Source organism: Oryctolagus cuniculus, chromosome 2, assembly GCF_051225735.1.
Source record: "Oryctolagus cuniculus isolate XC-2025 breed Fujian yellow rabbit chromosome 2, ASM5122573v1, whole genome shotgun sequence".
In the NCBI taxonomy this organism is placed as follows: domain Eukaryota; kingdom Metazoa; phylum Chordata; class Mammalia; order Lagomorpha; family Leporidae; genus Oryctolagus; species Oryctolagus cuniculus.
This window is the reverse complement of record NC_142868.1, coordinates 53,295,343-53,319,098: the sequence shown is the minus strand read 5'-3', so window position 1 is coordinate 53,319,098 and position 23,756 is coordinate 53,295,343.

The window sequence follows — 23,756 nt, the reverse complement described above, 5'->3', positions numbered from 1 at the left end:
ACAGTGGGTCCCAGTGTGTTGTAGAGACGAAGCTGCTAAACCTTTTCTCTGTAGTGAATCTGGTGGGATACTAATGCAAAGAGATACACCAGCCAGCTCATTGTCTTTGTAGTTCAAGAGTAAGCTATAGGGTCCAGGAGTCTGTTGCTAAGGGCCGCTGGTACTTTGAAGAGAGAAAACTATAGGTTCCGATATGTTAATCAGCAGGTTAGACCGAAGTGCAGAGTTAGAGGACCTCCTTGCAGCATTTCAGATCTTCTTCTCCTTCAATCAGAGGAGGCAGCATGTAGGATTTAATTGCAAAAGGGGCAAAGTTTCAGAGAAAGCTGATTCACAGCCTATTTAAGTCTTCTACTCTAGGGAGCCTCAGCATGGAGATTTCTGGGTGGATTCCCTTGAGTGCCTTGAGCCCATAAACTTCTTAACTCTCCAGGTCTGCATAAGTAAAATCAAGTTTTCTTCGTTAGGACATAAAAACCACCTCTTAAAGATTTGGCAGGTGCTGCGAGCTAAATAACTCTCCTTTATTTCACTTCTTAACAGAGCAGCCAGAATAATCCTTTGAAAATTTAAACTGGGGAGTATCACTTGCCCACCCAAAATCCCACATTATACATTTTGCTTAGGGTAAAAACCCAAAGTTTTACAATGGTCAACAAGACTCTATTTTTATCTAACTCTTGTTACCTCCACTATGGTCTGTAAAACTACTCTCCTATTCACTCTTTCTACTCCACACTGACATTTTCCCTGTTGTTTTGTAATGGGAGATTGGGGGTTAATTTTTATTCTAGGCTCTTGCCAAGAACAAAGATAAGAAGTCCTAGTGCTGACAGGTATAAGGTAAATTTTATCGAAAGAGTGAAAAGGTGAACACACACACACACACACACACACACACACCACCTGTGACCATGCACTGCCCTACACAGAGATACCCGTCATGAGTAGGCAATGGACCAAAAGTTTCTGCGCAAAAAGGAGAAAGGAATGAAGGAAGGGAAGCAAAGTGAGCACTACAGCTTCTCCTCCAATCATGGTCTCTGGCAGAAGAGAGTGAAAGAGAAAAAAAGAGAGCGCGTACCTCCCAGTGTTGGCCTCTTTTATGAGGTAGGAGGTGGTACCTCCACAAGTGTTAAGTCACCTGGCAATTTTATGTTACATCTATAAATTCCATGTAAAACTCAAAATCCATATTTCCATGGAGTCTTCCCCAGCTCTCAGATGAAGCAGATACATCCAAGGAAAAGGGGCATTTTGATTCACAAGTAGAATAGAAATATACATGGGCAAAGGTGGCAGGGACTTCTTGTGACTGCCAGCTTAGGGATCCTAAACGAGCTGCCTGCCTATCCTATATCACTTAAAAAAAAAAAAAAAGATTTCTTCATTTACTTGAAAGTCAGAGTTACACAGAGAGAGTAGGAGAGGCAGAGAGAGAGGACTTCCATCCGCCTGAACTGATTCAACTCCAGGAGCCAGGAACCTCATCTGGGTCTTCTCACATATGTGCAGGGGCCCAAGGACTTGGGCCATCTTCCACTGCTTTCCCAGGCCATAGCAGAGAGCTGGGTCAGAAGTGGAGCAGCCAGGACTCAAACCAGTGCCCATATGAAATGCCAGCACTGCAGACAGTGGCTTTACCTGCTATGCGACAGCACTGGCCCCTCCCATATCACCAACTCAGCAATACTCCTTTCTGAGAGCGACAGCTCTACCCATTCCTTCTGTTCAGATATTTTTGCTTCTGACATCTGCTTGCTCAAATACCACTTTTCTAGGAGGCCCGCTTTGATCGTCCCATTTATACTTGTCATATCTTTTTTATGCATCATTCAGATTTAGTTTTTTATTCAGTCTATCAATTTTAGACATTTACCTCTAAATTTTAGAGCATTTACATCTTATATAATTACTGATATATTTGTGCTATTATTAGGTTACTTAACAGTATGTCATTGTAAAAATTAAAAGAAAAATCAGAAAAGAAGGAACGAGCAGAGTGGGAGCAAAGGAGATAGTGTAAGGTGGAAAGTATTATACTCTTAAAATGGTATATATAAAATACATGAAATTTGTTCCCTTTATATAAATAAAAACATTTTATAATAAAAATAAATTGAATTAAAATATTTATTGGGTTCTTTTTTATTTTTATCAAATTTCTTGTTTTTAAATTTTATTTAAGGTATACAAATCTCATGTATTTCATATATACAATTTTAGGAAGATAGCAATACTCCCACCCCACTCTCCCTCCCAGGTACGCTCTCCCAGATACTTCCTCCTCCTCCTCCTATTCCCACTTTCAATTGTTATAAACATCTATTTTCACTTTACTTTATACTCATAAGATTATTCCTATACTAAGTAAAAAATTGAACAAATAGTATGAAGAAAAAAAATCACTGTTCCTCAAGCGTTGAGACAAGGGCTGTAAACCATCATCAAATCTCAAAATTTCAATTTCACACCTATTCATTATAATTTAAGTATTCTATTAGTTACCACAGATCAGGGAAAATATATGATATCTGTCTTTTGGAGACTGGCTTACTTCACCAAGTATAATGATTTCCAGTTGCATCCATTTTGTTGCAAATGACAGGATTTCTTTTCATTTCTGAGTAGTATTCCAGAGTGTGTATATATATATATAATATAATTATAATTTTATTGTCCAGTCATCAGTTGATAGATATTTGAGTTGATTCCATTTCTTAGTTATTGTGAATTGAGCTGCAATGAACATGGGGGTACAGATAACTCTTTCATATGCTGACTTCATTTCCCTGGGGTAAATTCCCAGGAGTGGGATTGCTGGGTCACATGGTAGATCTATTTTCAGCTTTCTGAAGTATCTCAGTATAATACTGTCTTCCACAATGGCTGCACAAGTTTACATTCACACCAGCAGTGGATTAGGGTACCTTTTCCCCTACATCCTCACCAGTATTTGCTGTTTGTTGCTTTCTGTATGAAAGCCATTCTAACTGGGGTGAGGTGAAACCTCATTGTGGTTTTAAATTGTATTTCCCTGATGGCTTGTCATCCTGAGCATTTTTTCATGTGTATGTTGGCCATTTGAATTTCCTTTTTTGAAAAAATACCTATTTAAGACCTTTGCCCATTTCTGAACTGGATTGTTTGTTTTGTTGTTGTTGAGTTTCCTGAGTTCTTTATACATTCTGGATGTTAATCCTTTATCAGTTGTGTAGTTTGTAAAATATTTTCTCGCATTCTGTTCGTTGCCTCTTTATTTTGCTGAGTGTTTCTTTTGCATTGCAGAAGCTTCTCAACTTAATGTAATCCCATATGTCAATTTTGGCTTTTATTGCCTTTAATCCTTGTATATGAAGGGTCTTCAAAAAGAACATGGAAATGCATATTATGAAAAAAATCTTCTACTATAATGTGTCTAGGGTATGGTTCTCTTTCTACTTATCTTGTTTGAATTTCATATAACTTCATTAATTGTATTTAATCAGTTTTGAACATTTTTCTGCCACTATTTCCTCAAGTCTTGCTCATTTCAACTTCTTCCTCTCCTCGCTGGCTCTAATTGCTCACATTAGTGTGTCTCACACATCTCTTGAATTTTCCATTTCCAAATATATTCTATCTAAAATTCACATTGATTTTTTTTGATTAACATAATTTACTAATCCTTTCATCTGCATCTAAGGATATGTTAAGCTATTTTTATTTTAATTATTGTATTTTTAATAGTTAAATTTATACCTGTTCATTTTTTAGGAGTTCTAATTTTCTGGTGAAATTATCAATCTTCTCATCTGTTTCTTATATATTCCTTTCCTTATTAAATAAATTTACCATATATATCTTAATGTAATTTCTCTGCTCAGTTCTAATATCTGGCTAACCTCTAGAATATCTGTTATTTACTTTTAGTCTTGGATTTTAGTCTTATAGACCAAGCTGTTGATATAACTAACATGTTTTATTGAATTCAGATATTACATATAAAATAGAAAGGAGCTCCAGATGCCTTTACATTACTGTCATTGTTAAGGATTTCTTGAAGGTGTAAGTTATTTTCCTCCTTTATGGTCTCACTGCCATAAGGGGGCGGTTTAGGCATTTTTCATAACAATAATTAAATTTTGTTTTTAAGAAGACTTCCAAGCCACATCTATTGTTGCTGTGAAAAGAAGGTAAAGATGATAGGCAAGAAAAACTTGTCTCAATTTACAGAAAGCTTAAAGGCACATTCTGAACATGATATGATAGTAAATCACTGGCCTGATGAAGAGTTCCATTTACTGCAGTAACATTCAGTGGTCATGTAGACAGCATCAGTAAAGAGACACAGAAAAAAATGAGATATTTTATTGAGTGCTTCAAAGGAATTTTGAAAGAGATGGAACAAAGGGATAGAAAAAGAACACGTTTGTGAGTTAGATCTAATTATGCCAGCTTTGACACATAACTCCGAATTTCTGATTTTGATTTCTTATCCTCATCTGTAAAACAGAGGTAATATCTCCCTGTGTAGTACTGCTATGAGAATTAAGTATTACTGTGGCAGGCACACATGGTGTTATAAATTCATGGCTGTATTCAGGAATATTGTTTTTCACTTTTCAGGCTTTTTTTTAATAGACGGTATGTATAGAAAAGCCTGATGATGCACCATTCCACAGCTCCAAAGAGATGGGAAATTGCTCTACATGCTATGCAATCCTTTTTATAGCCATGCTCATATTTAATACACAAAATATATATGCATAGAAATAATTTTATTGCCGAATTTGTAAGGATGTCTAAAAATACCTCCCACAATACATCTGTCTTTTGAAACATTTTTTTCTGTAAAATAGCCAAAATTACTTGTATCATTGCTTTAAAACAAAAACGAAAGATTAAACGTAAGAAGAAACTGAAAAGAAAATGAGTATTGTTTGAAAAAGTAAAAGAGGAACAACCACAGGTGCATATACCCTGCAATCAACTCTAGAACAGAACAATTCTAGAACAGTTTCTAAATTCATGTCTTTTTTCCCTCCAAAAACTTCACGATTTGCCACTTTCACTCCCCTCCTTTGTTTCCAGAACCCTCCTGCAATCCAGACTCTCCTTCCAGGCTTACTACAGAACAGTTTAATACTACTCTTATACCATTTTCCTTAGCATCTCATGTGTTCTTTTTTCAGTACATCTTTATTGCTACTAATTATATAGCAGTGTAACATAGTACCAAGAATCAGAGAACTCAAAGAAAAAGTAAAGGTCATTAATAATACCAATCTAACCTTAATCTTTCTAGAAACATAGGTAAGATTAAGCATGACAACATTTAATTTTCTTCCTGCTACTGATAAATTCATCATTCTGATGTACTATGGAGGCAAAGAGTATTAAGTTATATAAGAAAAAATACTTTTCCAATATAGGAAAATCAAATCACATCATTCCTCTTAGTAACAACCTAGGGAGAAGGGCACATTTTATCCTAATGCTCTGTCACTACCATATTCCAAGAAGAAGACTGCATTCTAGCAAAGAAAGAAATTAATCTTGGTTCCTGGAGGCCAGTAAGATGTACAGAAAAGAAGTGGGATTGTTCTCAGTTTCTCTGATAATTACCAAGGCCATAAAACTTGTTGCTTTAAAAAGCCCTTATCAACAATATGGACATTATTTGATTTGTATGCTTGACAAATAATGAGCAAAAATTAATTAGGTCCTAATTAAGCTGTCTTCTTCATGATCTCTGGTAGGACAGAAACAATAATTTATTCATTAATGACCTGAGAAGCACACTACTGCTGCTGTTACAGGTCAGTTGCAAATCTGCTGCTAGCTGCTCTAACAACTCTCCAACATTAAGGAATATACAAATGTAATCACTGAATTGGGCTCAGTGAGTAGCTTCTGGCCTAGAATTTGCAACACTAATAAGTTAATGTACAAGTGTGATGAGGTACCAATTTTATATGATAAAACTGAAAACAAATTAAAGCAAACTTCTTGCTGCTCAGGCATTTTCAAGAGTTATTTATAAGGAAGCAAATGACTATTAGTTCTCTTACATTATGTTTGCTTGTTAACAGAATGACTCAACTGTTACTAACAAAGATAACACAAGGGTCAATGTTTAATTAGGAGAAAACTCAGCACCAATGTCATCTCCTGTATATTCTACAAATTAAGATACTGGCCCTCACTTAATTTCATTAGCATCCGCACCATCATTAAAAGATTCTGCCATGCATGTTCTCTGATATGATTAGTAGTAGGGTATTTTCTTAGATGACACTAGTAGCTCTTAAAATAATTTCTTCTGAACTTCAACATATAAGCCCTTAGTTATCCATATTAGAGTCACATCCTACCTATTTCATTAAGTAGTATCTGATGTTAAATGTGCAGATAATTCACACACAAAAAAAAATACAGGATGGGATTCCAAGATGGCAGAATAGCAACAGGGTGGTCTGATTTACACAGGGTGTAATTAATATTTAAAAAGCAGAGAAAGTGCACTCTCAGGATAAAGCAGTAGGGGAAACTGCAGTGGGACATCCAGCGAAAGTACAGCCAGAATCTGGGCAAAAGCTGAATATATGCAACAGGGTATAGTGAGACAACCTAGCACCCAGAAATTTGGATCTGGGAAGAGGGGCGCCTGCCCGCCCTGTTAATCAGGTGAGATCAGACTCCAGAGCCCATGCCCAGGAGGCAAAGCCCTTCAAGTTCACCCTGGATCCCTTTGAACAGCAGGGCAACCACTCACCCAGAGAGGGGGAGGAAAGGAAAAAAGGCAGAGTCTCTCTCTCTGTCCCCTCCCCCCGCCTGCAACAGCGACCTGCAACCAGCAGTGGGAGGGGTGGCGCCATTTTTGGACTTAGGCACATAGCACCACCCCAGATTGTGTGCCTGCACCCAAAAATTCTTGAGGTCATACTCCACCCAGTCAGCGAGGGCACCCACAGTAGTGCAGGAGCAACCGACTGAAGTGGCCTCCATCGTTATGGCTACACGCACTGGGCAACGGGAGGCGAAGGGAAGGACAGCCTGCGGGACTCTCCTAAGCACCCAGCACAACCGTGAAGCGAGCAGGACTGTGAATGCCTGTGACCCAGAGATCTTGTCAGAGAGAAAAACCCACATCCCCACTGGCGCTTGATCCAGAAGGCTGGAACACAGGCGGACAGCGGCCCTGGGAGTGTCACGCCCCACCCTGCTGTCAGGACAGGCTAGCGGGGCAAAGTGGCTCCACCTGTACTCCCTTACCCTGAGAGCCCTGGGTGCTGATACTGACAAAATACTGTGAGATAAGGTGCAGGTGGGTTCTGGGCAATCATAGCATGCTGTGGCACACTCTCAGAGCTACTTGGTGGCTTACAGCAGCTCTCAGGAGAGGGAATGGTGCTCACAGCAGGGGCTAGGTGGACCGTATATGCATCGGTGTGCATGAGTGCTGAACACACTGGGGACTAACACCTGGGCACTCCTCAGCCTGGAGGAGAATGAGTGGTCGCAGCATCAGAGGTGTTTTCTCTCCATCCAGTTAACCAGAGGAAAGCTACTATCCCAACCTGGGTGTTTTCCTGGATACTCTCTCACCTTGCAACACTGAACAGAACTCCCTAACCATACCCCACCACACAACTTGGGCCCTGCACCCACATGGGAGACCAGGAGAGGCACCTGGCTCCCAGCTTCAGATCAGCGCAGTGCGCCAGCTGCAGCGCGCCAGCCGCAGCAGCCATTGGAGGGTGAACCAACGGCAAAGGAAGACCTTTCTCTCTGTCTCTCTCTCTCACTATGCACTCTGCCTGTCAAAAAAAAAAAAAAAAAAAAAAAAAAAAAAAAAAAAAAAACAACTTTTGGTATTCACAAAAGCATAGACATTCCAGCATGGTCCAAAGGTAAAAAAAATCAAAGGAAAAAAATATTTTACAAATGCCTAAATGTAAATGTAAAAACTCAAGAAACAAGAATAAGGAAGACTCTATGACCTGTGCACAGGAATACATTTCAATATTAGAATATGAATATGAAGAGATTGAGGAAATGGCAGAAACAGAATTCAAAAAAATTATCATAGGATTACTCAAAAGTAACCAGAGGCAAATCCACAAGCTAAGGAAAACAAAATACGATATGAATGAAAACTTCCATGTGAACTGAAGGGGGAGGGCAGATGTAGTCCTAATACCAGACAAAATAGACTTTAACACAAAAACTGTTAAAAGAGACAAAAAAGGACACTATGTAATGATTAAGGGATCAACACAACAGGAAGATGTGACTATAATAAATGTACATGCACCCAATTACAGGACACCTGGCTATCTAAAATATCTGTTAATGGATTTAAAGGAAAACATAGACTCCAACACAATAGTAATGGGGACTTTAACATCCCACTTTCATCAATCTATAGATCAACCAGATAGAAAATCAACAAAGAAACATCAGAGCTAATCAACACCATGGACTAAATTGACCTTATGGATATCTACAGAACATTTCATCCCACAGTTGCAGAATATACATTCTTCTCAGCAGTGCAGGATAGACTAGCCATAAAGCAAGTCTCAGAAAATTCAAAAACACCAAAATCATACCATGCACCTTCTCTGATAACAATGGATTGAAGCTCAAAACCAACAATACGAGAATCTCAAGAACATATGTAAGCACATGGATACTGAACAACATGCTCCTAAATAAACAGCAGGTTATAAAAGAAATAAAAAGAGAAATTAAAAAATTTCTGGAAATGAATGACTATGACAATACCTCATATCAAAACTTATGGGATATAGCAAAAGCAGTGTTAAAAGGAAACTTTACACAATTAGTACCTACATCAAGAAATTGGAACGTCACCAAGTAAATGAATTGTCAGTGCATCTCAAGGACTGAGTAAAGAAACAACAAACGAGATCACAAATTACTAGGAGGAAAGAAATAATTAACATTATGGAAGAAATAAACAAAATTGAAACAAAAAAAAATCAAAAGATCAATGAAATGAAGAACTGTGGGGAGCAACTCGGACTAGACTAAGTTATTGGAATTAAGACTTATTCTATGCATCTGCTCTCCCACAATATGGCGCTGAGAAGGGAGAAACAGCTTCTACACAGCTGCCTCCAGTTCAACCAAGAAACAGCAGGACCTGCTCCTGATTGGAGGAGAGCAGTGTACTCGGCGTGTGGGTAGCAGAGTTGGGATTGGCGGAAGAGGACTATAAAGGAGGAGAGAGACAACACGCACCAGGAACATCTAAGGGGAACATCTAAGGGGAACACCTGTGCAGCCCCCGAGAGAGCCGGCCGGTGGTGTGCCGCTCCCCCGCGGAAGTGGGGAATGTGGCAGGGGGAACCGCCCTTCCACGGAGGTGGAAGGGTTGGTAGCCAACCCAGGAAGAACCAGCAGCAAACCCGGGGAGGGCCGAGCAGACGAAAGAACAACGCAGGGTCCTGTGTCGTTCCTCCACGAAGACGGGGAGCGACATAATGGTGCCGTGACTCGGATATGAAGCCTAGGCAGGGTTTAGTGTCGTTCCTCCACGAAGAGTGGGAGCGACAAAGAACTGTTTTTTTTAAAAAATAAACAAAATTGATAAACATTGGCACAATTAATCAGAAAAAGAGAGGAAGAAGACCTAAATCAACAAAATCAGAGATGAAAAGGTTAAATTAACAACAGATATCACAGAAATAAAAAGAATCATCAGAAATTACTACAAAGAGCAACAGGCCAACAAATCAGAAAACCCAGAAGAAATGGATAGATTCCTGGACACATACAACAACCTAAATAGACTCATGAAGACAATAAAACACCTAAATTGACCAATGACCAAAAAAAAAAAAAAAGATTGAATCAATAATAAAGACCCTTTCAACAAAGAAAAGCCCAGGTCTCAATGGCTGTACAGCTGAATTCTACCAGATATTTAGAGAACTAGTTCCAATTCTTCTCAAGCTATTCAAAAAAAATTGCAAGAAAGAGAATCCTCCCAAACTCCTTCTATGAAGCCTGTATCACCTTTATTCCTAAGCCAGAAAAAGATACAATAGAGAAAGAGATTATAGACCAATATCCTTGATGAACATAGACGCAAAAATCCTCAACAAAATACTAGCCAAGTGAATCCAACAACACATCAGAAAGATTTTTCACCCAGACCAAGGCGGAATTATTCCTGTTAGGCAGGGGTCATTCAAAATCTGAAACTCAATAAATGTGATTAACCACATTAACAAGCAGAAAACCAAAATTCATATGATTATCTCAATAGATGCAGAGAAAGTATTTGAAAAAAGTCAAAACCCTTTTATGATGAAAACCTTAAACAAACTGGATATAGAAGGAGTATTTCTCAACATAATCAAAGCAATTTTTAACAAACCCACAGTCAGCATCCTACTGAATGGGGAAAAATTGGAGGAATTCCCATTAAGATCCAGAACCAGACAAAGATGCCCACTCTAAACACTGCTATTTAATATAGTCCTGGAAGTTTAAGCCAGAGTCATCAAGGCAAAAATAAGAAATCAAAGGGATACAAATTGGGAAAGAAGTCAAACTATCCATCTTTGCTGATGACATGATTCTATATATAGAGACCCCAAATGACTCCATGAAGAGCCTATTAGAACTCATAAAAGGGTTTGGCAAAGTAGCAGGATATAAAATCAACACACAAAAATCAATAGCCTTAAATAAAAGCTTTAAAATAAAAAAGAATCGATAGCCTTTAGTTTATACACACCATACCATAGCTGAAAAAGAACTTCTAAGATCAATCCCATTCACAAAGCTACAAAAAATTTAAATACCTTGGAATAAATTTAACCAAAAATGTCAAAGATCTCTTTGATTAAAATTATAAAACACTAAAGAGATAAATAAAAGAAGACATTTTTAAAAGTGGAAAAATCTTCCATGTTCATGGATTGGAAGAATCAGTATCATCAAAATATCCATACTACCAAAAGCAATGTATAGATTCAATACAATACCAATCAAAATACTAACAACAATCTTCTCAGGTCTAGAAAAAATGCTGCTAAAATTCATATGGAATCACAAGAGACCCCTAATAGCTAAAGAAATCTGAAACAACAAAAACAAAGTTGGAGATATCACAATACCATACCTCATGACATACTACAGGGAAGTTATAATCAAAACAGCCTGGTACTGGCATAAAAACGACATGTAGAAAAATGGAGCAAAATAGAAACCCTAGAAATAAATCCATGCATCTACAACCAACTTATCTTTGATAAAGGGGAAAAAATCAATTCCTGGAGCCAACACAGTCCCTTCAACAAGAAAGAAAAAGAAAACTGGATCTCCACATGCAGAAGTATGAAATAAGAGCCCTACCTCACACCTTACACAAAAATCCACTCAAAATGGATTAGAGACTTAAATCCGTGATGTGAACACTGAGGAAACCCTACAAGATATTGGCATAGAAAAAGACTTCATGGAAAAGATCCCAGAAGCACAGGCAATCAAAGCCAAAATTAACAACTGAGACTACATCAAATTGAGAAGCTTCTGCTCTGCAAAAGAAACACTCAGCAAAGTGAAGGGGCAATTGACATTATGGGAGAAAATATTTGTAAACCATATAATTGACAAAAGATTAACTTCCAAATCTACAAAGAGTTCACGAAACTCAACAACAACAAAACAAACAATCCAATTAAGAAATGGCAAAGAAACTGAACAGATTTTATTTAAGAAATGAAATTCAAATGTCCAACAGACACATGAAAAATTGCTCAGGATCACTAGTCATTAGGGAAATGCAAATCAAAATCACAATAGGTTCGACCTCACCCTGGTTAGAATAGCTCACATACAGAAATCCATAAAAAACAAATGCTGGTGAGGATGTGGAAAGAAGGGTACTTTAATCCGCTATTGTTGGAAATTGAAATTGGGAAATAATGACCTCATACATAATTTCTAGATTATTTCTAACTACCCCCGTCCTGCCACTGTTACAAATAGGACAACTTCACCTGTTATAACATAATGACTGTCTGGAATAAGTCATGAGACCCTGGAGAGGAGTATTTTCTGATCTATTTTATTTCTTCCAATATTAATAACATAATCCAGCTTCTGTTTTAATTAGAGACACTAATTGATTAACATTTTAAAATGATTAACATTTTAAAATGATTAACATTTTCCAATTTACATCTAACTATAACCAATGAAAAAATTACAGGTGCATAAAAGGCTGGAGAGAATTACCCACTCAACAATGGGTCTGCCTAACCATAAGTATAAAACACTGGGTAATTTATGCCAGTCAATGAAAATACATTTTGTTGGGCCTCAAGCTAAAGTGTGATGTCAAGCAAACCTTCAGGTAGAAATACTTAAATTCAAGACAAGTGAGTGATATGCTTATTTGAGAACTAAGACCTCATATTACTTGATTCTTTCATTTCATATTTAAACCACTTTGCTGAGTTCAGTTGGCACACAGTACATTGAATGTAATGGGTACAATTTCAAAAGCTTTCCCATGGGTACCTACTAATAAAACTGTCACCACATATCAAGGCAATAAAGTTATCCATCAACTCAGAAGTTTGTTCTTGCTGCTTTGTAATTCCTGTCTCTTAGTGTCCACTGCTGTATACAGATAGCCATGATCCCATAGAGGCAGGGAGGTAGCTAGCAGAGAAGAGCTGAGATTTGACAGTCCCAGCTGAGCCACCTGTGCGATAACCCCAGCCAACCCATGTGACAGCTCCAGTCATACATGAGAAAGCACCAGCTGGTCAATGCAACAGTCTGGTCTGCACACACCTCCCCACACATCTTCCAGGTGCTGCTTATACCCTTTTCTAGGTATTGCCAAAACCTCTCTTTCTGTCACTGTCCCTCTTCTGTACATCACCCAACCCTCTCCCCACTTCCACACTAGGGAAACTGCAAGTCCTGCTACATTGTAATCTCAGAACCAGAGTCCGATAGAAATATACAACATGCCTGGCAGGCTGTGTCCCCATGATGACCTGTAGGAAATTATAAAGTCATTACAATAAAGTTACCATCACTGACACTATCACTACCACCATGCACCTGAAGCAATTAAACTTCCGAGATTTCCCCCACATGGTTCAGAAATGGGGGGGGGGGGTACTCAAGTTACACTCCAAGCTTCACCCCTTTTAATTAAGCCAGATACTAGTCCCTATGCCTCCAAGATGTATAACCTTATTGATTGCAACTCTCTCTCCTAAGTTTGCTTGTATTCCTTCTTGGGTGTGTATTATTGCTTTAAATAAATCCTGCTTCTCTGCTTACCTTCATCTATTTCTCTCTGAATTCTTTCTTGCATGAAGACAAGAACCAAGACCAAACCTAGCAAGAGGCACCCCACAACAATTCTTTTCCAAATCTTCAGAATATTTACATTTTTTTAGAATTCCATATGGATTAGTCGAATCCTAAGGATGTTTTACCTTTTTTTTCCAGAAACTATAGGGAATACAAACTTCATATATTTCATAGTTACAACTTTAGGAACATGGTGATTCTTCTTTTTATATGTCTTCTTTCATTTGGCATAATTATTTTGAAATCCACCAACATTGTATCACAGAGCATTATTCATTCCTATTTATAAAATACAATTGTGAATCAAGCATAGACTAGATATTCCCATTCCAAATGAGAAAAAATAGGAACAATTGAATTATGGCTTCCAAGTAAAAGATCCAGGGGGGCCTATTTCTATTTGCCATTAATGCCCACATTTTTACTCACAGTCTCTTCAAAGCAATAGTTTTTTTTTCCTATCAGGCATCTCAAAATGCATCTAGCCCCTACTCAATACCCAATTACATAGTCACTTTCATATTTTAGGTATTTTTAGAGTGACATTTTCCAATACCAAAATGTATTAGAAGTGTGTGTGTATGTGTGGGGGGGTGGGGGTGGGGAGTTAATCAATTCCCAGTCTTCCTGAATAAAAACACAGGATTCATTAAAGAAGAATTTACCAATTTTAATAACTGCTATTTTTTTTCAGTTACTAGTTTTGTTGCCTACTGTATCCCAACACCAAAACTCAAGAGAAGAATTTAGCATATTACTCTTTAATAAATAAATAAATACATGAATAACTAAACAAAACCATGCAATACGACAATTTGACTAAAATAATAAAATTTTGGGATACTCAAACAATGGACAATTTTGGTACTGTATATGCAAACATTTTTTTCTTTGAAAATTCATGTGTACTCCCAAAAATGTGAAATTTCAAAGATTAATTTAATTTATAAAAATGAATTTTTTCTATGCTAACAGAAGAAAGGGTTCTACTCTAAACAATTAAGAAAACATATTTTGACATCAATAGTAATTAGCTTGTTGAAAACATTTTAATATATTTCCAGAGTAAGCAAGTTGAATTATGCTTTGCCAGTACTTGTAAAACTAGCCTCACACAGAGGATTCATCCCATCAGTTAAAATATTGTTAAATTTTTAGAATATTCAAGATTTCAATTGTTTTAATTGAAAACCTATAATATATAAAAGGTTGGAATGCTACACATTAAGACATTCTGATTTTGTCAGGAGCCAAAAACAATGGCTTTAATAATCACATATTTACTAGTCTTTCATTTCTAGAAACACTAACAATAACAATAGGTTGGAGCTGTTTACTTAGACAAATGATTAAATTTTATTGTGATCATAAGTTAATTAATTTGCTTTCAGCAATATTTATTGGGCAAGCAAACTAGCATCATTTAAAAGTATCTCTTTATGAAACCTGATAAAATAGAACAAAATGAAAAATATAGTGTCATAGTATACCAATAAAATTTTAATGGCAATATAAAAATGATACTTAGGAAAATGTAATATAAATCGTTAAGCATGATATAATTACACTGATTAAAGAAGATTGGAATATTACTTAAATGAATGGTCACAAGGACACTTTAATATCAAATGTATAAAATTAAAATGAAGTTACAAAGTTAAAATGATCTGCCAGGGTTTTCAGTTAATCTGAAAAATATAGACCAAAATGAAAATATTAGAAGTTGAACAGGGTACTAAAAACATAAATGTCCAGCTAACTCTTCAGTAATTAATGGAAAGAAAAATCCTGGTTTCTCATTTCTATCTACAACATATGTAAAATTAGATACAGAAGCCAACAGAATTTTAATTTGGAACCCAAAAGTCCCCAAGTTTCAGCAGGAAAGGTTTACTGAACCCTTTTAAATTAAACATATTTATGGGAAGATATATAAGATATTTCATTTAGCCTTTGTGGGGAGCAACTCGGACTAGACTGTTACTGGAATTAAGACTTATTCTATGCATCTGCTCTCCCACAATATGGCGCTGGGAGAGGAGGAAACAGCTTCTACACAGCTGCCTCCAGTTCAACCAATAAGCAGCAGGACCTGCTCCTGATTGGAGGAGAGCAGCGTACTCAGCGTGTGGGTAGCAGAGTTGGGATTGGTGGAAGAGGACTATAAAGGAGGAGAGAGACAACATGCACCAGGAACATCTATCTGAAGGAACACCTGTGCAGCCCCCCAGAGAGCCGGCCGGTGGTGTGCCGCTCCCCCACGGAAGTGGGAAAGTGGCTAGGGGGAACCGCCCTTCCACGGAGGTGGAAGGGACGGTAGCCAACCCGGGAAGAACCAGCAGCAAACCCGGGGAGGGCCAAGCAGACAAAAGAACAGCGCAGGGTTTAGTGTCGTTCCTCCACGAAGAGGGGGAGCGACAAGCCTTCATTATTATAATTTTATGAAAATAAACATATACTTTCAATTTCCATGGACTTTTATTGAAATATTGATTTACTTATTTGGAAGCAGAGGAAGTGACAAAGAAAGAGGGAGAGATCTTCTATTCTGGCTTCAGACCCATAAATAAAACTCATGACCTTACAGCAGGCTATTTGGCAAGCTAAGCTATACTAAACAGATTTGTCCTTGCTTTCCTATGGTAGTTAAATGTAGTTCGCTGACTCAAGACACTTTCCATTTAGGGACTCCCTGTCCCCCTCCTCATACCAATCCTTACAATCACACTATCAGCAAATAAGGCTGAGAGAAATGGAGGATATGTAAACATTGCATACTAAAGGATTCAGTCCTTTGCCAACTGCCACTTACACGTGTTAACTTATGCAAGTTGCTTTTCTTTTGTTTAATTTTGCAACCATTTGTGTGACTTCCACCATTTTCCTTGATATAAGGATTTTAAAATAGAATAAAATTGGGGGAGGTATTTGGTATTGCATCTAAGATGCCTCTTGGGATGCCTGCATCACATATCAGATGCTCATGTTCAAATCCTGGCTGTACTTCTGTTTCAGCTTCTTGGTAATGTGTACCCTAGGAGGCAGCAGGTGATAATGGTTCAAAAGCTTGGATCCTTTCCATCTATAAGAGAACCAGATTAAGTTCCAAGAAATCCTCTTCCAGGATCCTGGCTTCAGTATGGCCCAGTCCTAGCTATTGCAGGCATTTGGGAAAACAATCAGTTGATAGAAGATCTATACCCCTCTCTTTCTGTCACTCTACCCTTCAATTAAATAAATAAATAATTTTTAAATAATGTAAAAGAATTTATAAGAAATCCTGGAAAATTTTATGGAAAATGTATTAACAAGAAAACTATGTATGCATTCCACAATGTTCTGCACTAAAATAGATTTACCTTTTATTTCCAATTTTCTAAAAACTTTTTGAATTATCCTAGTATTGGGATTCTCCAGAGAAACAGAACTAATAATAGGAGATGATGACATAGACATATGCATATATATTAATTTATAGATTAATTTATAAATGACGGATTGGTAGATAGATATCCATACAAAATCATTCACACACTTATGAAGGCTGAGTAGTCCCATTATAGCTGGAGACCTAGGAGACCCAATGGCATAATTTAGTTCAAGTTTGAGGGCCTGAGAATCAGGACTCTGATGAGATACATCCTACTCCAAGGGCAAGAGAAGATGAGATGGGATGATCCAGTAAGTCAGGACAAAAGGAGAAGCAGAGTCAAATTCCCTCTTTCTCTATCTTTTGTACACAAGGGCCCTTAATAGATTGCATGATGCTCAGCCACATGGGCAAGGGACATCTGCTCTACTGAGTTCACTGAATCAAATGCTAATCTCATCCACACACACACACACACACACACACCATTTTTAACCTAGGTACCCCACACCATTTTTACCTGGGTACCCCATGGCCCACTCAAGATATTTAAAATTAATAATCACAATACAAAAATTGCCACCTAATGATACATAATTCATACATAGTCATTCAAGTGTTGAAATGGCATTGAGCTATTATATGGTATATTCACAAATATATATAATACAAGTATATGTATAAATTGAACTGTATTAGTAACATCAACTATCCCAATTATAAATTTTTAAAATAGAAAATGAGAGAGATTAAAAAGTTACAAAGAAGGGCTAGTATTGTTGTGCAGCAGGTTAAGCCACCACCTGAAATACCAGCATCATATGTAAGTGCTGGTTTGAGGCCTGGCTTTTCCACTTCCTATCCAGCTCCTTAACAATGCATCTGAGAAGGCAGTAGAAGATCACCCAGATACTTGGGCTTCTGACACCCATGTGAAAGACCCAAATGGAGTTCTAGAATCCTGGCTTTGGCCCTGGCCCAGCCCCAGCTATCACAGCAATTTGTGGAGTGAACCAGCAGATGGAAGACCAACCTCTCTGTGTCTCTTCCCTCTCTTTTTGTAACTCTGTCTTTCAAATAAATCTTTTAAAAAGCACAAAGAAAGTAAATATTACAGTTCAAAATCACCATTGTGTTTTAGAGTTTCTTTCCTTCCTGCACATTTAGAAACATCTTGCCTTATATTTTTACATGTTAAAAATTTTGAAATGTTTAATTTAAATATTAAAAATTTTGCAAAAGTAGCAACAAAATTGTCTTAGATTTTTTTTTATTTTTTCTTAAAGGAACAGTCATTTAGAAGTAAACTGTAGAAGCTGAATCAATGATGCTTTTCGATACTTGGACAGGTCAATAAAGTAGAGTATCATATTCATGCTGCATCATCCAATCAGTTAGCCATCAACTGGTTCATTTTTATTCTATGAGGAAATTTTTTCTCTCTCATCCCCGACTCTATTTCCAAGTCTCTCACATTACCTTAATGGCTGCATTAAGAATATCTGACTTTGAGGCCAACACTGTGGGGAGGCAGGTAAGGCTGAGGCTAGCAGTATCAGCATCTCATATGGGTGCCAGTTCAATTCCCAGTTGCTCCACTTCAGATCCAGCTCCCTGCTAATGCTCCTAGGAAAGCAGCAGAGGATTGTCCAAGTCCCTGGTCCCTTGCACCTATGTGGGAGACCTTGAAGATGCTCCTGGCTTCTGGCTTCAGACCAGCCCAGCCCAAGCCATGGAGGTCATCTGAGGAACGAACCAGCAGATTGAAGTTCTCTGTCTCTCCATTTCTCCTTCTCTCTCTCTCTGTAACTCTGTCTTTCAAATAAATAAATAAACCTTCAAAAAAGAATATTTGACTTTTGACTATTAAACTATTCGCTCAATTAAAATGCAAACATTCCTGCTAGATATTTTGCTTTAGCTAAGTCTTTACAGATGTCAGCATGAGATTGTGCATGGCTGTATCCCATACTTTCTCACTTTCCAGTTAGCTTGGGCAACACTTAAATAAGGAAATAAAAACAATGTGTTGAAAGGAAGGAAAAGGAGGAAAGATAAATTACATGTACATTTCAATGAGTGTCCCACATAGGAAAGCCAAATCAGGTGAAAGTTAAATATGCAAACTCAAATCTGGCCAGTAATGCATTTTTGGAACATGCCTAGCTCCTGAATACAAGCTATTTCCTCCTCCTGGCAGCAACGTAGTACTGAGAACTGCTTCTAGCTCTCCTGCTGTATTATATTAGCCACTTCAACCCTGCCTCCAAATCCTGAGTGGACTGGTAAAAAGAGAAAAGAATTCTAGCAGAAAAATTGTTAGCAGAGGGGCAATAGGCAAAAAAAATGATTATGGTAGAGCAGTCACCTTAAAACAAAACCCCAGAAAAAAAATAGGTGCAAAAAGAAAAATATAGGTGAGTCTTAAGAGCAAACATGGGACAAACTGAAAAATCCAATAATGCAATTCGCACATTGATATAACCTTAAGCAATTTATATAGGAAACTGGATTAATTCGCAAGATTTTTCCAGTTTAAATGTTTACATTTTGGAAGTGATGCCACACTTTGCCCAGCATTTCCCCAGGCACATCATTAAACAAATGAAATTGGCATTTCCACCTCAGTCTCTTTTTCAAGATAGTTATTCTTTCTTCTTTATACTCGGTATTTGCTATCCTTGTAAAACTGTAGGATGCAATCTTACTCCTAAGCTTATTTCAAAATGTATTTTTCAGACATAAATATTCTCATTTTGAATGCTTCCTTACAAAAATAGTTATTCTGATTTTTGAATAAATTTTGCAGTGATTTTCAGTACCATTTGCCAATTTTAAACTCTTTAATTATACTCAATATTTAGAACCAAATATAGCGTTGCCTTTGAGGATTTGTAAAACAGATGCATGATTTGCCTTGATTCAGAATGAAGTTCACTATGAAATAACCTGAGAAGATTTTACACTTCCAACTGTTTAAGTTGTGGTCCTAAGGACACAAAACACTGGTTAAAAACAGAGCTTTGTTCTTCCACCATGTGTTCAATTATGGGAGCGGGGCAGGGGGAGGTTTTGCAAATCTAATTCATTGCACACACATGAACCAGCAGCCTCATCTTTGCTAAATGCAAAACTATGCAACCTTACTATGACCCTTTGGTAACCCCACAACTGTGCAACACATTCTATAGTGCTGTGATCTGATTGTGGAAGTCTACCTCCCTGCTAATGCACCTGGAGAGCAGTGGAAGATGGCTCAAATCCTTGGGTCCCTGCACCCATGTGGGTGACCTGGATGAAGCTCCTGGATCTTTCCTTTGGCCCGTGTCCAGCCCCAGCCATTGAGGCCATCTGGAGAGTGAACTGAGGGATGGAAGATATTCCTTTCTGTTTCTCCCTCTCTCTCTGTAACTCTGACTTTCAAATAAATGAAATAAATCTTAGAAAAAGGAAAAGGACTAGGTCTTTATCACAGGAGAATCACAACTCACTGTCAAAAGAGAAGCTGCTGCTACTAGTGATTAGGTTAGTTTCTGGGACTCATCTTTGGGAAACCACCAAAGAGAACCCTAATGAAGAAGACAGAGTTGTGTCTTAGGAGGCTCCATTTCACAGAAACACTCATCTTTTTTTCCTATCATGTTACCAAGAATAAAGAAGTTGTTGCTTTTAGGCATCACAAAGTGGGAGAGGAATGTTGATGTTTTATTGAAGAGTTTATTGAGAGGAGAATAGAGTTTTCTGGAAAATATATGATAGATTTTGGAGCTCAAAAATTTTGCATAGGGTGGAGATATCAATATTAGAGAATCAAATAATTCTCAGCCTTCACATTTTCACTTCTTTAACACAACCCAACAGACAATAGTAATGCCAATCAACCACACTCCCGTAATCCACCTATCTCTCCCCCAGTTACTTCATTGCTTAATTACTAAACTGCTCTTTTAGTCTGAAATTCAAATTTTAGGTTTTTATTTTGCTTTGAGGACCTACTTGTTTACTCATCCCTGTTGCCCCATCTTCTGAATCCTAAGGTACTATCTAGGAGTTATCAACAGATTGCATTGCTGGCACGGTATGGGTCTATTGCTAAATTAGTGATATAAATCTTATTTAAAGTATTCCCGAATCCAGAGCCCATGGGAACCCTGCTTGTCAACTCTGCCCTAAAGAATTATTGTTCATGTATTATTACCTTCTCTAGTTTGCCAGTCATCTATTTTAGCAATCTTATGCTAATGGCAGCATGTTGAGACTTATTCACAAGCTTTTTGAGAGATGCTTTATCAAAAGCATTGCAAAAATCAAGATAAATTATGCCCTTTCATAAATTAACTTAGTTACTTCATCAAAAAATTCAGATTAGTCTGATGTGATTTATTTTTAGAGAATACAAACTAACACCTGCTCAACAACCCAGATAATTGATTCCATTAGTTTAGAAGAGATTTCACAGAGCAGCTCAGACTTTTAAAAGAGTTCTACAATTGACCAATCACCTTATCCAGGAAGAGTCTAGAAAAATCACAAGAAATACTAGTTTCCTGATCATTTTCTAATTAGCATCTTTAGTGACCTTTCGATGATGGGGTTTTATCTCAACAACTTCCAATAATTTGCAAATTTCTTCTTCTTCTAATAAAGATATAAGTTAATGTAGGAAGAGAACCATCATTTCTTATATCTAGGTGTCATTCATAGGCCTAGAACCACTTAGTTATTTTGTGAAATCTTCTCTATAACTGGCTTCAAAGGGAGTGAGTATGAGGAAGAGTTGGAATTATTTACAAGTTGATAATTTATGAGTCAATTTGTTTGTTTCTGAGAAGCTAAGTTGATGGCTGAAGCTGTGAATTAAAATCAGAGCACTTTTGGTTACATATGACACAAAAGAGCAGCTACTTTGGTGAGGATGGGAGGATGGTGCTCTGGGCTAAACTGTAGAAAGAAGGGGCTGGTGCTGTGGCACAGTGGGTTAAAGCCCTGGCCTAAGTGCCAGCATCCCTTATGAGCGCCAATTCTAGTCCCAGCTGCTCAGCTTCCAATCCAGCTTTCTGCTACGGCCTGGGAAAGCAGCAGAGGATGTCTCAAGTCCTTGGGTCCTTGCACCCACGTGGGAGACCCGGAGGAACCTCCTGGCTTTGGATCAGCACAGCTCCTGTCATTGACACCATTTAGATAGTGAACCAGCAGAAGGAAGACCTTTCTGTCTGTCTCTCCCTCTCACTGTCTGCAACTCTACCTCTCAAATAAATAAATAAAATATTTAAAAAATAAATTGTAGAGAGAATATGTGTGGAGATCAATCACACAGATGACTTTAACCAGGAATAAAAACAGTACCATGACTTTTTCTTGGGGCCAGCATTTTGGTGTGGGAGGTTGAGCCACCATTTGCAAAGCTGGCATCCTATATCTCATTGCTGGTTCATGTCCCAGATGCTCTTCTCTCCATCCAGCTCCCTGCTAATGTGACTGGGTAAGAAGTAGAAGATAACCCAAATATTGGGGTCCCTGCCACCCAAGTGAGAGAACCAGTTGGAGTTCCAGGCCCTGGGCTTCAACCTGACCCAGCTCCAGCCATTGCAGCCATTTGGGGAGTCAACCAGTGAATGGGAGCATACTCTCTCCCTCTCTCCCTCTCTCCCTCTCTCCCTCTCTCCCTCTATATGTGTGTGTGTGTGTTTCTCTCTCTGTCTTCAAATAAATATATCTTTAAAAATATTTTAAAACCTTCTGTGGTTTGAAAATCAGTTTTGTTCTTTTAGGCAAGATTCTAGCATGTGGATATAGACTTCTCAGACTCACATTAACATCTCACTGCAAGTGAGACAGCAATTTGTTACTGGTTCCTGGTTTTAACAAAATTGGAGATCTATATCGGGTCTAGTTTCAATTGGGATTCAATTAGCTTTAGTTCTGTTTTGTCTTTAAAGATTTATTTATTTAAAAGGCAGAGTTCCAGAATGAAAAGGAGAACTCTTCCATCTATCAATTCACTCCCCAAAGGCTACAACAGCCAGGGCTGGGACAGGCCGAAGCCAGGAGCCAGGAAATTCACCAGGATCTCCCACATAGGAGTCAGGGTTCCAAGTACTTAGACCATTTTCTGCTATTTTCCCAGGAGCATTAACAGGGAGCTGGATCAGAAGTGGAGCATCCAAGAATCAAACCAGTGCTTATAATGGATGCTGGTGTTGTAGGCAGCAACTTAACCCGCTGAGTCCACAAAGCTGGCCCCTCAATTAGGTCTAGTTTGGGCCATTAAATGGTGGGTAAAAGAAAGGTTGCCGAGAAACTTTGCTAAATAGAAAGGCTTAGGCAACTTCTCTCCATGTCAAAATTTTCATTACAGAGTAATCTGCAGTAAAAATTCTTTACTGCCTCACATATTCCACACACAAGTTGTTAGGCAAGTGGCGCAGTTTTATCTATGGCACGATCTACACCCTGATTTACATCCTAGGCCCTAGCCCCCACCGCCATTGCTGGAAGCCAGGTGGCCACATGGCCCAACTGCTGCTGTCAAGCTTCACCCCCATACTAATGGGGTTCACTGCTCCTGCTTCCCTGCCCTGCCATGGGCAAAGTTTTAAAAGGGCCTGTTCCTGAACACGTGCTCTCTTGGCTCTTCTCTCCTGCTCTCTTGGCTCCTCTTGTCTGCCCTCCTCTCCTCCTCTCGTCTCTCTTCTCTCTGCTCTCTCTTCTCTCCTCGCTCTCTCTTGCCCACTCTCTCTAGCCTCCTCTTCTCTCTCACTCCCTTCTCTCCTCTCCTCTTTCCTCTTTCTCTCTTACTCTCCTTTTCCCTCTTCACCCCTTCCCTCCGGTCTGCTGGGTTTTCCCCAAGAAACCCTTTCCCTTACTCCAGTGTTTGGTGTGTTTTGAGACTGCCTAACAGAAATATATAACACAAGTTATCAGTAAAAATAGGTGTAAATAATTTCCACTGCCTATATCTGTGATAGAAATGCTTATATTCATATACAATAAAATGAGAATTTTTAAAATAGCACAATTTTAAAAT